Source organism: Morone saxatilis, unplaced genomic scaffold (assembly GCF_004916995.1).
Source record: "Morone saxatilis isolate NCDOM2014 unplaced genomic scaffold, NCSU_SB_2.0 Contig20, whole genome shotgun sequence".
Classification (NCBI taxonomy): Eukaryota; Metazoa; Chordata; class Actinopteri; family Moronidae; genus Morone; species Morone saxatilis.
In genome coordinates this window covers 24,666,754-24,682,955 of record NW_023339763.1, presented here as the reverse complement: position 1 = coordinate 24,682,955, position 16,202 = coordinate 24,666,754, and the positions used below count along the sequence as shown (strand labels likewise).

The 16,202-nt window shown below is 39.2% G+C and overlaps 1 protein-coding gene across 1 annotated transcript in view; it reads left to right on the top strand.

Annotated features, from left to right (window-relative positions):
- The window catches only part of dlg2 (discs, large homolog 2 (Drosophila)), a gene marked incomplete in the record, with an annotated part of 110,841 nt that overhangs the window by 24,008 nt on the left and 70,631 nt on the right, over nucleotides 1-16,202 (top strand).

Here is a 16,202-nt window from a genome sequence, read left to right as displayed (position 1 = left end):
AAGTCTAAGTCTAAGTCTAAGATGGGCTACCAGGCAAGCTCGGGTGTGCTGGTTACCACGGAAACTGAGTGCTCATTGAGTCATCCCCTGTCCTCAGTTAAATACAATGTTTTCACATTTCACATTGATATTTGTGAAACAATGTCAGCTTACAGTTTACAGTGTAGTGGATATGATTTGTTTCCCCATACTTGGTGTGTGACACATGTCATTACAGTTGGTTGGATGCATGGCTATAACAAGAATACAGTGCTGATTGTCACAAAGTAGCTAAAACAATATCTAGAACAATATGTGAACAAGGAATGTGCTGATATAAAAACGTAAGTACAATTATCTTGGCTAAAATGATGTCATCATTTCTCAATAACTGCTGGAAAACAGATTTAAAATGTTTGGTTGCGTTTGGTGTTTTTCTGCTCTTATTTCAAAAGATTCTATTTGTTTTTGTTAGGCACCTTTTTTGAGAAAAATGTCAACGTACTTCAGACTTTGCGATCACGACTGTAATGAAAACTAGAACTATAGTATAGAGGGTATCCGTGGGATCTTAAAATCTGAATCCAATAACCTGAATTTTAGGCCTTAAAATGTGTTTTTTTTGACACAGCTTAAAAATCTACAACACCTACAAAACAAAAACGACATGACCGATTTTCCGTCATATCCTTTAATTACCCTTTTTTTTGCTAGTATGAATGTAAAATATGTCTTTATTTGTATTCATAATGGTCTTAAAAGTACATTATGTAATTTCTGCCACTAGGAAGTGTCTCACATCAAAACAATAACAAGTGACAACATTTTATGATGTAGTGAAGTATTATGGAATTATGGGAGTTACTGTCGTCTCCACCATTGCCGTCACTGTAGTCAGCTTCTCCCGAATTAAAAAAATCACTGTTTCTCCTAAACTGTTGGACAGACAAGGACGTCCCGGAGGGGCTGCAAGCTGAGCTGCTGATAACGCTAGCTCAGGTTATTTCTCTGATAACTTAAGATCCAGATGTCCGATGACTAAAATCCTTCATCTGGTTCAAATCTAGAGTTAAAAAGCACCAAAATCTAAACAGTGGATGGTAAAAATGTGGCTAAACTGGATACAAAAGTCAACTGTATGAACACTGTCTGGCAGACAACCACAACACAACAAGGGGATATGATGCCATTGACAGGCGACCGGTGAAACGCAGTCAAGGTCAGTGGACCGGCTCAATATGTCAATCTCAGTCATTGGGCAGCTCTGGAAGTGAGTATGCGTTCTACATCTTGCTTGTGTACATGTAAAGCATATACTTACTTTTATGTTTCGCAATTAGCTCATCAATTTGATTAGAGACGATATAGTAAGTATTTTGTATTGAAATACTAAATAAATGTGTCCATACCCAGACAGTGGCTGTCTGAAAGGTAGATTGTTGGTGTAAAATCAGATTAGGGACAACCTGTTGCACAGTGATGCTGTCTGTTCCAGTACACTGTGTAATCTTCACATTTATAAATTCACATTTATACTGCCCTTTGTACAGGCTGCAGGATTTGGGGTAAAATAAAATAAGAGCAAGTTTTTATCTCCCAATTCTTAAGCAAACTACTTCAATAAAAATATTATAATAAAAAAAATGAAATGAGATGTGGTGGGCAGTACACTCAGTAGTGAAGGTGATTGCTGATAAGTGAGATGTGTGGTCTTGGGAGATGATGTTGAGTTGCATAAATCAAACAAATATGAGCAGGGGAGATAGCTCCTATTTCGGGCTTAAAGGTTTCCATTAAGGGTGTTTGTGTGTCTTTGATAGCTTCTTGTATTTTGTGGTGACGTTTCAGGTTGGTTGTATGAATTTGTAGCGTTTCTATGCGGTGCAGCAACCCTAACAAAACATTGCTTTCACCCGTTTTTGTAAAGGCACTGTGTTTTTGTCAAAACTGGTTCAAAGATAAATCTATTTCTTCTTCTTCAGCGTCATAGGTGAGGTTTCTTTAATTCTGTCTTGTTTAGTCCTCGTTCTCTTCTTATTCACTCTTATGTCTGCTTGTCTCACGCACAGAATTGATGTGTTTTGTACCTCTCCCCCTCTGTGCTCTGCTTTTCATGTTGGTTGAGGCTATCTTGACATCAATTTAGAGTGCTCGGTTTGGTGTAACAGCTCTCCCTGCTAATTCAGATATGGCAGAATTTTTATGATTGGCCAGAGGTATGAATCAGAATGGCTATTTTGATAGAATTAGATAGAAATCATACAGTCTGTCTCTATGTGATTTTTAACAGGTCTGTTTCTGTCTTACTCTCTATTGATATCAATATCAGGGTTAGGGTTAGGAGTAAAACTCAGCTGGAAGTTTTTACCTTTACTCAGATACACAGGTAGATTGTTCTATTTTTCTATCTACCTTTTGGGGAAGTTATAAATGACACTGCCGTACTATGGGAAATTAAAAATAAGCCACTTTTATGGATATAAAGGCACCATCTTGAATCTGTTTTGAAGACTTCTGAGTCACTTTGAATATGTCAGTAATGTTTTTATGATCTGATCTGAGTGTTAGCTTTACTATAATTATAAATGCATGCATATTGGAGCATGTGCTTTTTTGAAGATATAACCTAAATTCACCCTTGTCGAAATAATAGATGCAGACACTGTTCACATAGGACTAAACACTCTTAAAATAACAATTTGCACAGTGAATAGCAACTGTATGTATTTAAATACCATAGTTTCATGGAATTAAATGTGTGAATGGTTATTCAGACAATGTTTCTGTTCATTAAGAAGTACTGTTTATTTGTATAAATAGGTACAAAAATCTAATTGGTCATGAATTCTTTAGGAATTGTGTATAATTTTGTTTTTGCCTAATGTCTGTTGAAAAGAATTCCATATGTATTTGATTGACAATTTAATTCAATTGTGTGTGTTGTTCATGTGGCTACAGTGTACATAAGTGTGTATGACTGATGGACCCCAAACTGTTGCAAATACAGTTTCTAGCTTTCTATCAGCATTGGTTTATGTTTTCCTTGTTGTTGCTTTTCATGCATATATATCTAAAATGCGCATACTATATCAAGTATCATATCTCAATTCTCAGTTTTCCACTAAGCATAAACAATCTCTTCCCATAATGTTCCCCAGAGTGTGGTCCCTGGAAATATCAACCTCTTGCAAGTGTTTTTGGGGAGTAAGAGAATGCAAATGCAGGCGGCTGACCTCCTTTACAAGGCCAAGGGTGGCTTGACGAGATCGGCCTCATACCTGCTGAGTTCTCCTCCCCACCATACAGACCTTTTCTGTCATACACACCGACTCACTTACTCACATACACACCAGGCAGAAATTTGCACTTCCTTCTGCACACAAATATAACTTGAGTGCGACCCTGGGGACACCGGGACCCTTCGCTCCAGATGGCCATGGCCTCCTCCAGCCCTGCCTGACAGCCTATCACAGTCTTCCACAGTTACAGAGGATCCAGCTACCCTGGACTAACTAACCTTGACACGCTTAGCAGACACATAAAAATACAACACTATAACAGATGGAATATAAAGGAATACACAAGTTCCTTAGCGTATTATGTGTTCCTTTTACTTCTACACAGACTGATACTTTCATTTGTTTGACAATAACTATACGCTTAAAGACATTTTTCATTATATCATTATTTAAGGTTGAGTTTAGATGAAAGCAATTTACTAAAAAGTATAAGCCTTTAACATTCTTCATCCACATAGTCTTAAAATTTTACATAAAGGATATACAGTATGTATATATATACACATATATATAAAACAATATAGCAGCAAACACCTATTATCTATGTAAAGATACAGTGGAGTCATGGTGTCACACACGCTCTGTGTACAGCTGTTTGTTGGAACAGAAAGACTAACAAAGACTGTTTTGTTGAGTTTTAGTTATTAGTTAGATTTGGTTTGTTTCTGATCACTTTGAATTGAGTTACAATGTTACGATATGTAAGGTAAAATTACAGTTTTTGCCTATGGAGTCTGGTGACGAGCAATAGTGATATTACAGCTGTGTCTGGTTAAACAAAAGGTCTATCTCTGTAGGGATCCTTTACATAATGTTGTCAGATTATGTCAGTGGCAAAAACAAGCGCTTTTAGTTGTGATACATTGACAGACGCATTTGTGCTCTAGTGCGACTTCCAGTGGCAAGTGAATTTTGTGTAAATATGTTTATGTGTATATATAACCTTTAAAATGACTAAGAACAAATGGACATAAGTTTTGTACAAATGCCAAGAAATTTAATTTGGCAGAGATATGCTAAAATTAATTTTCTGCTGTTCACTTCTTGATGTCAGTTGAGTAGATAGATCAGCTTGTTGGACTTTACTCAGATGTACTGTATAACTGAGTGTCATCTGCGAAACAAGGAAAACATGCATGTCTCATGTGGTTTTGAATGTGAGCAATAAGAATCATGTAAGTACAAAATCAGTTCTTAAAACTGAGGTTTGAAATGCATCATAAATCAATGAACCAGAGGAAATGTAATCACTAATGCTGCTTAAAAAGTTTGGATTTGCTGGCTAAATGTCAAATATAACAACCTTTCCACAGCAGGTCCTAAAGGTATCAGCACCATTTTACATTTTAATAATTAGTACTGATTGAAAGCTGACCTTAGATCAGCCAACATACATACGGAAGTCTGAAATTACCATTCATCAAAAGATCATTTGGATTATTTATTTTCTTTACCACCAGGTGTTGCTTAAATGCCATGTTTTTAGATAAGATGTTGAGACTCATCACATAGTCTGGAAGATGGTTCCAACAAAAAGCAAGTAATCACCTAGTGTCCCCATTAAAACTTTTAGGAATTGATTGTTAGTGACGAACACTGACAAACACTTATCACATATATGCTGTGAAATCCAGAGAGGAACAGTATCACAGGAGGTATAATTATAGATCTGATACTATTTGATCTTTTAACAAAATGTTTTCTCACGGCCACTACCAGTTTAATGTATCATAAAAGTGAGAAGTGCCTTATAATTGAATCTAGGCCCTTGGTTTTGTAATATTATTGTCCTGGGAGCTCACTAGTAAACTCCACCCGTATTTGTGGGGAGAAACAATGACTTGTGTGTGTATCCTGTTGCAGATAGAAAAAAGCTGAGACATGCTTACGCCAACCATCTGATTGTGCAACTTGTCTTTCAAAGCGCTTTATCTTGCTTTTTCAGTTAGAGGAGTGACAGATATGCTAAAGATGTGTATACTGTAAATGTTATCAATCGCAACCATCTGCAGTAATTGCAAACAGAAAGCTCTGTTATAGGACAAACCAGGACAGGATGAGCCAGGCTAACGCTCTTGGAGGAGAGACAAACACAGCCACGTCATCCTCCCCATCCTGTAGTTTATCATTGTTCAGCTGTGTGGTGTCATCTTTCCTGGTAATTAGCCTGCAGCACTCTTTCTCTTTAGTGATGGAAGGGCAGCCGTGTTATTATAGGAGGTTGGTCCGGAAAACGCTGTCAACACACACGCTCTAATGTGGGAAGTGAAAGGCCTCTTCCTCATGGTTCTGTTGCAGAATTATTTGAATGCAGAGCAAGTCAACCAATTGATTAAAGAGGCTTGAATCGAAGCCCAGAAGTAAAATGCAGCGTCTGGGTTCAGAGTTGATAGATGGTAGAGAGAAAGAGGAAGGTGATGCATGGGACAGCAGTGTTAATATGGCTCAATATGAGGTGTGATGTCAGAGCCTGGCATCTTAATTAAACACATCTTTAACTCCTGATATTTGCATTGTCAGTGTACTGATCCCCTCTCTCCATGCCTGTTGTATTGTACTCCTATTTCTGTCTAATCCTATTACTTACTCCCAAACCCTTAATCTTAATGTTAAGAGATTACAGCATAGTTTCAATGGCTATGTGCGTAGACTCTGTGGCTACTGCATCGTGCGGTATGTGGCGATATGCGATTTTATTATGGATTGCCAAAAAACATTCTCAGATAATAATAATTGTGATGAATTTACATTATCAGGATAATCTAATGGGATAATAATGAATATCCTCACAAGTGACTTGAAAAAGTGTTTAGTGCGTCCATTTTTATTTATTTTCAAAACTAGCAACACACAGCTAAGATCTGGAAATATCCCACCCCCTCCCTTCAAGTCTCCCTCCTAAGGCCTGATTCAGTGATTGTCTGGGCTTATTACAGGCCTGCGACACTAACAGATACCAGATTTTCTTTCCTTTTTTTTCAGAGCATTTGATTTTTTTTATTATGTTTCAGAATTTCAACAAATATACCAGAACTTGCTTCTGAAATATTACATACCCCAGCTTTAAAGATTTGAAAAAATCTATTTGTAAAAACACATCCTTATTCATGGTAAAAATGTGACGTTTCAGGAAGTTTTTCCTCTTTGTGGTTTGGTTTGGATGATGAGTGGCTACTGCTGTAGCTATAGTGAGAGCAGAGCATCACCCACTCCCTATCACCCCCACCCTTTGGAAACTGGGAGCTGCTGACAACCTCTCAGCAGGTTTCAATTGGTGCTTAAGATGCTGTTTCCACGTGGAAAGCAGTGGCCCCTCCTCCCTTTCTCTCCCTTTACGTCTCTCTCCCTTCGTCTCTCTTTCTCCTGCCCTCCCCTTGCATTTGTGGCTGACGGAGACCTGACTTTGCTGTGCAGACACTCTCCCTCCCTCAGCATCATCCTGTCTTTCCTCCCGCCCTCTCTTTTTTGCTCTCGCCTGTGCGCTACAGTCTGCTGATAAGGAGCACTCAGTCCAGATGGGCAGCAGCTAAAACCGTTTGGGCTGTCACTGCAGACCAGAGAACATTATTATTTCCCCTGTCGTTATGTTTGCCTCTATTTGGTATGCCAAGAAGCTAGGGAGACGACTTGTACAAAACAGCCGGAAAGCTAAAATGCTAAAAGACAAGGTAGGTTCACCACTGTGTATGCTTCACTGATTTGCTTTGGGTTGACAGAACAGGTAGAGAAAACCATGACAGGTAAAAGACACTTCTGCTGAGCTCAGCTTCACTTACATATCATTTGATATAGTCGTTGTCATGAATGGAGTTGCTTTTTATAGTCAAGAGGTAAGAGTTAGGCAGTGCTGCAGCCAGTAGTGCTACTTCAATTCACCTGTTGATGAATAGTGTTGTTGACGTCTGTGTTAGTGTTTGACTTTGGGGGTAAATTAGTTGACTTTGCTCAATTGCGTCCTTTCTGCCTCATTTGAGAGGGAGAATGAGCAATGAGGGACACATACCCTGCTGCCTGGAAAGCCAAATCTTGTATTCTGACTGCCTACATAGATGGGAGCTCAGAAGCTCACTCTATCTCAACTAATTAAGCAACAGCGGATCGCCTATTCCACTCATTCTGTCCCGAGCCCAGGTTTTCTTCACTGTCATCTTTTAAGTCATCTGCCTTCAGCACAGCCAAGTTTTGACACTGCAGACACTGCTCTCGCAAGCAGATTCTCCCGCTGGAGTCATCTGATGGATGAACCAGACTGCACATTTACTATGCTGTCAGGACAGAGAGCTTTTCTCTGTTGCCTGTAGATACTTTTTTCCACAATTATGCTGTTTACACAGTTAAAAAGCATAAGATGTGTATCGCCTGGGGGCAACAGATATGTGGCTGAATATAGGAATGTAATATATATTTAAACAAAGTAATACAGGACCTAAGGCTGGTGGTGATTGTCAGTCCAGAGTTCTCAACAATTACTGGACACATTTTCTTGAAATTTACTGTCAGGTCCAGATTTCTCACTGACTAACATTTGGCATAATGACAAGCAAAAACTTTTTGTCCACATCACCATGAAATTTGCTGTGGATATCCATTGTGGCCCTCTTATCAATCCTTATGTGCGACCATCAGCCAAAATATCCACCTGTCTGCAAGGAATATTCATATCTAATGGCTAAGCATTTTGGACACTCCCTGTGTTGTTTTCTTGCACTACCAAAATGTCAACTTTACACAGAAGCCATTCCATAATCTAAAGGGCAAATTGCCCTGATATTTGCTGTGTACATTCACGCTCCAAAGTAGATGATCCCTCTCCTCGACAAACTTTAAAACTTTAACGTAGCTCTGGGTCAGGCTCCAAGTTCTCAGTATGTAGTTTATGTATCATGGGGTGAGTCGAGTTGTACAGTCTCTAGGAGCTGCTTTAATATTATACTGCTCTCCATGACATGCATCCAGTGTGATTCAAGCATTAATTGAAAGTGTATGTCATGATGGCACCAGTTTCAGTCAAAGGAAGAGAAGCAAATTTTGTGATCTTTGGTTAGAATCTTAAGCATGGCAGATGATATCAGAGAGGATGGGGACACCTGTTTTAAAATTATTCTTTGTTATTTGTCATCCTTTGACGCACTCACCCCACTTTTTTCATCATCTGTGATCTCACAATTTCCAATGTGGACTGGCTCACCAAAAATTGCAGTATCAATCCTACCGATTATACTCCAGCTATGTTCGTAATCTGTGACCCCCTGAAGTGTGTGTGCCAAGGCCATGTTCACATGAACAAAAAGCAATGTGGTGCTTCGCAACAACTGTGTGTATGTGGTGGAGGCTGAGTGCTGAAGTAGAGTGCTTGTATTTTACCTAAAGGCCCAGGGTAACCTGTAAAGGGGGCAATAAGGGACATAATGCATTATTTTCAACAACAGAGCATTAGCAGAAATATATGGATACCCATAGTGCATAAAATGTTATGTCCTACACTATTCTTCCAGCATAGCTTGATCCATTTAACTTGTATAACTTTGTAAAATAACTTGCTGTACAGCAGACAATGTGGAGATAATTCACATCCTCATATGCTGGTACCAATACTATTGTAATGTTCTGTTTTTAAGCAAAAAAATAGTACTTGTTTTTTATGTCTGCATGGTTCATATTTATTTGAAAAAGTTATTTTTGTGGTGGTAGATATGTTTGAATGTACTTGTTGAATTAAGGAGGTGCAGAATATGTAGCACTCTTAGCCAGTCTGCATGACAGTCTTTAGTAAATGATCTGCTGATTGGACTGTGGTGGCCCACAGCGATGGAGGGTATGTGTGTGAGTTTGTGTATATACAGTACATGTACTGTATGTGTGTATGTGTAGTGATGCATAAAGCACAGCCAGACGCACATGAGAGTAGACTCCCCTCAGCACAGCTGGGAAGCAACTAATTGGAGCTGTGCGTTGTGTGTGATATTTTAAGCAGCAGATTCCTTTTTTTGGAGGATTTCACATTGGATATCAGTCCTGTATTGACTATGATTACAGTATTTGAAAGATTTTTGAGCGTAAAGAATTCAGTTTGGCTTGTCTCAGTTTTAAAGAACTTTGATTGATTTGTAGTCTTTGTAATGCACTTTGAACATCTGTTCAGTAAAGTCTTCTGCCCTATTGTTTTCGATACCTTAGAGAACCTAACCTTGCAAAGCAGCTGGACTCCCAAGATCACAAAATCACATGAGATCAATCTTGCCAAGTTTTTAGACTATGTACATGTTCAGACTATGTACTATATGTGGTTGTGTCCAACCACAATGATTGGGACCATATAGCATCCTTTGTGAAACTGGTACTGGTAGCTACACCATGAGCTATGAATGTGGTTTGACGGTAGTTGTGTGTGAGAAGTGACTGCTGCTTGAAAATGGCAATGGCAGCTGCTAAAAAGGTTAGCGTAGATGCTGCTAGCATCATTTATATCAGAGTATTTCTTCACTGAAAGAAGAGCAAAGAACGACACTGAATGGAAAAGATGCCATTAACAGTTGATGTGATTGGTTGAACTTAAACAGTGATAGTCAGATGGTTCATCATCCTTGTTGTCTGAGTTTCTGGATTCTATCCTTATTATCTACATTATCTCTGCATATGTTATTAGTCTGCAGCCTCCCACAGAGGCTCAGTTGAAAGCGGTTTCTCAGCGGTTCTGTGCATATTTATTATGTAGTGCTAGTATTTTGGTAACAAAAGGGCAATGCAGTGGGGTAAAAAAAAAGAGAGAATTGAAGGGCCATTTCTAAAATTGGACCACAGATATCAGGTTATATTATGGTCAGTGAGATGAGCAAAGCAGTGCTGGTGAGGTAGACAATGAGTCACTGACATTAACCAACGGATGGGTTTTGCCTGACATGATCAGGTTATACAGTACAATGTTGGCCATTTTTGTATCCTGCTTAAAATCATATTACAGGCACTGTCTGCATTAAAAGCTGTTTCAGGATCATAACTGCAGAGGGGGTGAAGAGTAAATAACAAAGGCTAGCCACTGATGTGAATCAGAGTAATTTAATAATTTAATCTCTGTATCTCCAAATGATAGGCTTCCTGTAATGAGCTATTATGACTGTCAGTTGTGTGGATAGATATTTTCTTGCTGATGGATTATCTCACCTCAGGAACAAATTTTGGCATTTGTTCTAGTTTTAAGGCCTATTACAATCTTTCAGTGGCTGGATGTTTAATTTCATTTTAGTTTTTAGTTTTAAGAATAGCGTAGCAACTTGGCTTACCCCATTGGCAGATTTTTTTGCTCAATACAAGAACATTTGATTGTATTTAAGAATATTTGGGCTGAATAGTTGTATGCCACTGCTTTCCCCTGAGTGTCGTATGCTTCTATCTGTTCATACTGTGTATGCATAACTGTCTCACTTTTCATTCATTTTGTCACAGGGCAAGTGAGAGTAACTGAGGGCTACCTGGCTCTCCACTTCAAATGGTAGCCTGCTCTCCAAACACCCCAAATTAATCTGTTTCTACAGCTGTCGATAGCAAACTCTGCTTTATTTCAAAGGACTTAGCCAGGATCACAGCAAACCCCCACAGCTGCTGAATGGCTGTCTGCTGTCAGAGATATCGTAATTACAAACTGAGCCCACATAAATAAGCCAACAAAGTAACACATACGTACATATGACAGGGGAGGGTTTTGTATAATACTGCAGTTGTAAAGATCCAACACTGGCAATATTTTACAAATTAATTACTTAAAAATATATTTTTTATTGCAAGAAGTCCCACAAGCCAAAATTGAGACTTGCAAAAATCACAAGTCTTAATATATGATGAGTACTTGAAGGCAGCATCTGCTGCATCATTAGCTGAGTGGGGAGAGAGGAGTAAGCTGCTGTATCCAAACACTGATACAGTATGCTTATTCTTTGAGCAGGCAGTGCTGGTAATCTGCTGAGAAAGGCTCTTTGCGTAAACAAACTGCTGACATTGCCTGCACAGTGTGGCAAAATCTAACCTATGAACTTAAATTGTAATGCTTGTATTCTTGGTTTAACTGATGTGGCAGTGGGAGTTTGATTTGGAGCAGCTCAGTGTGAATGCTACGGGTCATGTTTAGATAGCATTCATTGTCAGCATCACCTGACTGACATAGGTTTCCCATAGCTTCTTCAAACACACTCGCCCACTCATCACCATTAACTATTTGGCATGGTGTCCAACTGAACAGTGGCCATTTCAAACTGGATTTACAGTAAACTGTTTGTTATTTAGTACCAATATAAACCAGTTAGACTGCATTAAGACATTTTCAAACAGGTGATGGACAGCTGAGAACATATTATATGTATTTAAATTCTAATGATTTCAGTTATTTATGTGTAAAAAAAATCAAACCTTTGCTGGTCGCTGCTTCACAAATGCTACATATTGGCTTAGTTTTTGAGGTGTAAGAAAATATCAATACACATTACACACTATTGGAATATCTTGTTTTGTAATATCTATCGATTTTCAAAAATACTGTACTGATTTTTGTGTTGAAACCGCAAACCGCTAGATAGCAGTGTTGTAAACTGAGGACTATGATGTTAGATTTGATACAGGGAAGGTTATAAATAACTTCTGGTTGCATAAAAAAGTAAACTTTTTTGCCTGGTCACCCCACTTGTAATTTAACTTAATTAAAAAGAAGTTAATTTAGATTAATAAAACTTGTTTAAAAACTGAAATTAACACACAATTCAATGATCTGTTATGGCCACATTTGTTTAAATTCAATGATAAAAGACGTAATACGATGTATTTGAAAAAGTGTAGATTTGTAAATATAACAGTGTATTGATTTTTAATGCCAGCTTTAGATATTTCTATTCAGTGCTTTATTAATGTGCCACAATAATGAGTTCAAGTATCTCCATTTGGGGGGAGAGTTGTGCCTCTCTTTTCCACTTCCATTGTCATGGATTAACCTGCTCTATTCCCAATCTCTCTCTCTCTCTGCCTCTCTCCCTGTGGTTGTTACTCTCTTGATGTGCTGGTGGCAGAGCAGCCATTTGCTGTGTGGGAACCAGGTCCTTTTGATAATGGATGTGCACTCCAGTAGCATGATAGCCAAGTGGGTTTTTTAGAGGGCCCATCTGGAGAATGAAGAGACATAGAAACATGGCAGTGTGTGGTGACGTTTTCTGTTTGCCTCTTTCTCATATTTTTTAAGCCTGTCAACATGTCTGCTGTGAGCAGAGTGCTGCTTTCACATTCTGCTTACCCTCTACCTTGTTTTATACGTACCTGCAAGTTGTTATCAGTGTCACGCCAGGCACATCTAGTCCTGCAGTCACCCAGCTCTGAAGCAGGAGAGCCGTTGTTCGCAGGCAGCCCGGACCCAAGGCCTGAGTTGTTCCAACATCTTCACATGCTCCTGCAGCCTGATCCACCAAAAAACAGGCAGGGAGAAAATGAGGAAGACACACTAGAGGCTGCTGTGTGGGAGGGAGATGGTTGTGGGTTGCGAGAGAGGGAAGAGGTCATTGACAAATGAGCCAATGAAAGAGGCAGTGAGCACAAAGTGAGAGAGGGAAAAATTGGATGAGACAGACAGGTAGATGAAGCCGCTCATCTTTCTCTTTTCTGGCCAAAGCTATTCTCTCTGATTGCTCCAATCACAAAAGAGTGAGACAAAAGGTTAAAGCTGCTTTATTTTTTTATTTTTAATTAGCCTCAAGCAAGTGTTCAGCATTGTATTTGATTTACCTCCCACAGCAGCGACTCTGTTGTAGTTTACATTTGTTTGTTTTTTTGCTCATTATGGTGTGTTTGTGTTTGGATGGGTGTGTGTTTGTTTGGCATTGGCCCACTGTTGCTCCACCTCTTTTCCTGACGTGCTCCATTGATCTGTCTCTAATCTAGTTTTGGCTTCCTGACAGAGCTGACTTCCCTCAGGCATTAATTATGCCTCCATGTGATTTATATCAGTTGGCTCCAGCACCCAGCACTCTTCCTGCCTAATCCAATCGGATCCACGTCTGTGGCCCAGCCACTGCAGCTCTCACCCAATCAGATATATTGAGTATGTGTCGCAAGTGTTTCCCCTTGCTTTACACCCCCCTAGAGCGATATCACCCATCTGTCCTCAACAGCTCCACTACATCCATTGTGCTTAAGTCCTCCTATGTGAAGAATGCACTGTGTCGCACCAAACTACAGCTGTAAAGAGGGCACGTGTCCAGTGCGGAGCCTTTTGTGAAGATGTTGTGGGAAATTACTGTTTTTTTTTTTTTTAAATTGGGATATTGTTACTGAAACAGGACGCCTGGTTGTTTGTAGAAGCTGTCTGACCTCAGTCAGGGTACGTTTGGATGTACAAAACCAGTTTTAAGATGAGCTTTATGGGGAAGCGACGGTGGGACAGCATGATCAACAACTCATCCCTGGGCTACGCTCTCCACGGAGGGAGTGTCCCGAACCTCTTGTCCCCTCCACGCTCCGAGAGCCTGGGGACCCTTAAGAAGAGACTGTCCATGGATGTGCTGCGGGGCTGGGCCCCGGACCTAGGGAGCCTCAGCATGGGGCTCAATCTCAATTTGAGCCCAGTTAAATGGCCCTCACTAGTTACAGTCTGCAAGTGGAAACAGACCCTGTCAGAGAAGCTGAAGAAAAGACACTGTGGCTCTGAGGACGAAGCACAGGTTAGAAAGCTCGCACGTAGCAGAAGCTTGGGGACTAATTGACCCCCCTGGCTTGGAAAGTCTAAATTATGTATTTTTAGAATGTTCACCCTTTCATTGCACCATTCTTTCAAGCCCTTTAGCTAATTAATATGACTGATACAACAGTGTATTTGTGACATACAGGTTTTGCTTCTTGAATCTGCATTTAACTAAGATTAAGACTCCTCTTCAAGGGCAGCCTGTCCAAGAAAGCAGCATCGAGATAAACAGAAGATGCAGACATCACTAAGTACAAAATAAAGTCACATAAAGAGGCAGTAGGCTCATAGGGCAAAGCTATTTTAATCTTAACTAAACAAAGATGGCTCCTTAATGACTATACAATATTGACCACAATATCTTTCATTGTTAGGTTTAAACACACTGAGAGACCAGCTACATGTGCAGCAATAATGAAACCATTCACCACTCCTCTGATTTTACAGCCTGTTCCATTCCTTTTATGCAGTGTAATTACAAATGTAACTTTCCAGCATGTTCCTGAAATTTATGGAATTCATTATTAGATTTTCTATTCGATTTTACATAATGGAGTAGGCTGGTGATCTGTCACATCAACAACAATTGTTTTCTTTAACTTTCACCGAGTTTATTTCCTCTGCTCTCGGGTTTGTTTCACTAATGGCATAATAAAATATTTTTAATGCTTTAAAGTCTTCCACTTTACACTAGAAGTTGGAGTTTAAACTATAGCTCTTCTAGTTGCATAGAGTAATTCAGAGGGAGAATAAGGAAATATGTTTCAAATTAATCAATTTTTTTTACTGACTGTAGAGTTCCCTGAGTGTGCAGTACATGCTAGAGTGCAGTTCATTATAGATGCAGATGTTTTAAACTGTAAGGATGGTAAGTTGCTCTGGTGGCTGAAACTTTTGATATACTGATACCGTTGAGTGTGAGGAGGCAGCACAGCTAATAGTTGAGTTAGAGGCTAGTGTCAAAGATCACTGAGGTTGTAAACATGTTATTTGTGGTTTTGGTGAGGACTTTAGTTTTTCAAATGTGACACATGTTCTCTTGAAATGGCTCTGCACTTTAACACATCTGGTGTGAACTGTAACAACTACAGGGTAAAGTGCTCTCTTTTAGCTTACATTTGAGGTAGTTTGCATCCATAATGTTGTGAAGATTGTTCTCCTGCATGTTATGGCAATGGATGTGAATGCCTTCAGACATTCAAAGCTGACAGTCAACTAACCACTTAAGTCATTGTTTCTTTTCAGATGCAGTGTACTGAGAGCCAAAAGAGGAGAAAATACTCACACACTGCTCTGTATCACTGTCAAATGGATGGTGATAAAACAACTGGCTTCTGCTGTTTACTCAGTTCCTACAACAGCTTTCTGTCAGTGAATGGACAGTTTATATAAGTTGGTTTGTCTTTAAGGAGGAATTTAAGGGCGACTTAAAGTCATTTTGGAAACCAATTGTCCTTTATTTATACCTATGGAAGTGCATTTACTGGTCAGTGGCTCTCATCTCTAAAACTAATATCACTTGGATGTATGTTGCTTTGGGTATGTTGCTTTGGGTCTTCTTTTTTGTTTGTTTGTGTGGTGCTGGAAGATCAGCTTAGATGCTGGAAATTGCGAGTGCATTAATGTTAAACCTGGGTAGGATATTTTAGGCTGTCCTATTGGTCAGCTTCACTGATTACATGCTTGAATCAGCACCAAATGCTTGCTATTAGCTTGCTACTCCGTTGGATACATAATCTCTGTTATTGTACAGAAATGTTTTTCATAGCCATTCAAATAGAAAAAAAATTATTAGCCTGGGAAGAAATATGTGAACATTTAATCATGTAAATGATTCTATATCTTTGTATTTCATGACAGGTGACATTTGTAAAGAGAATCATCATATCCAAGCGTGTGACAGGAAATAATCCCAGACCAAATGTGCCTTTGCAGCAGAAATTAAATTTCTCTAAATGTAAATTCTTCTAACTTTGATAAAAAAGTGAGTAGGATTTAGTGGTATCTAGCAGTGAAGTTGCAGATTGCAACCAACTGAATAACCACTTGCCTTCCAAGCGTGTAGGAGAAGCACCATCTACTGTCAGTGTTCATTCATTCTGGGCTACTGTAGAAACATGGTGGTTCAACATGGCATCTACTCACTCTGTAGATAAAAATGGTTCATTCTAAGGTAACAAAAACACAATGATTCTTAAATTCAGGTGATTATA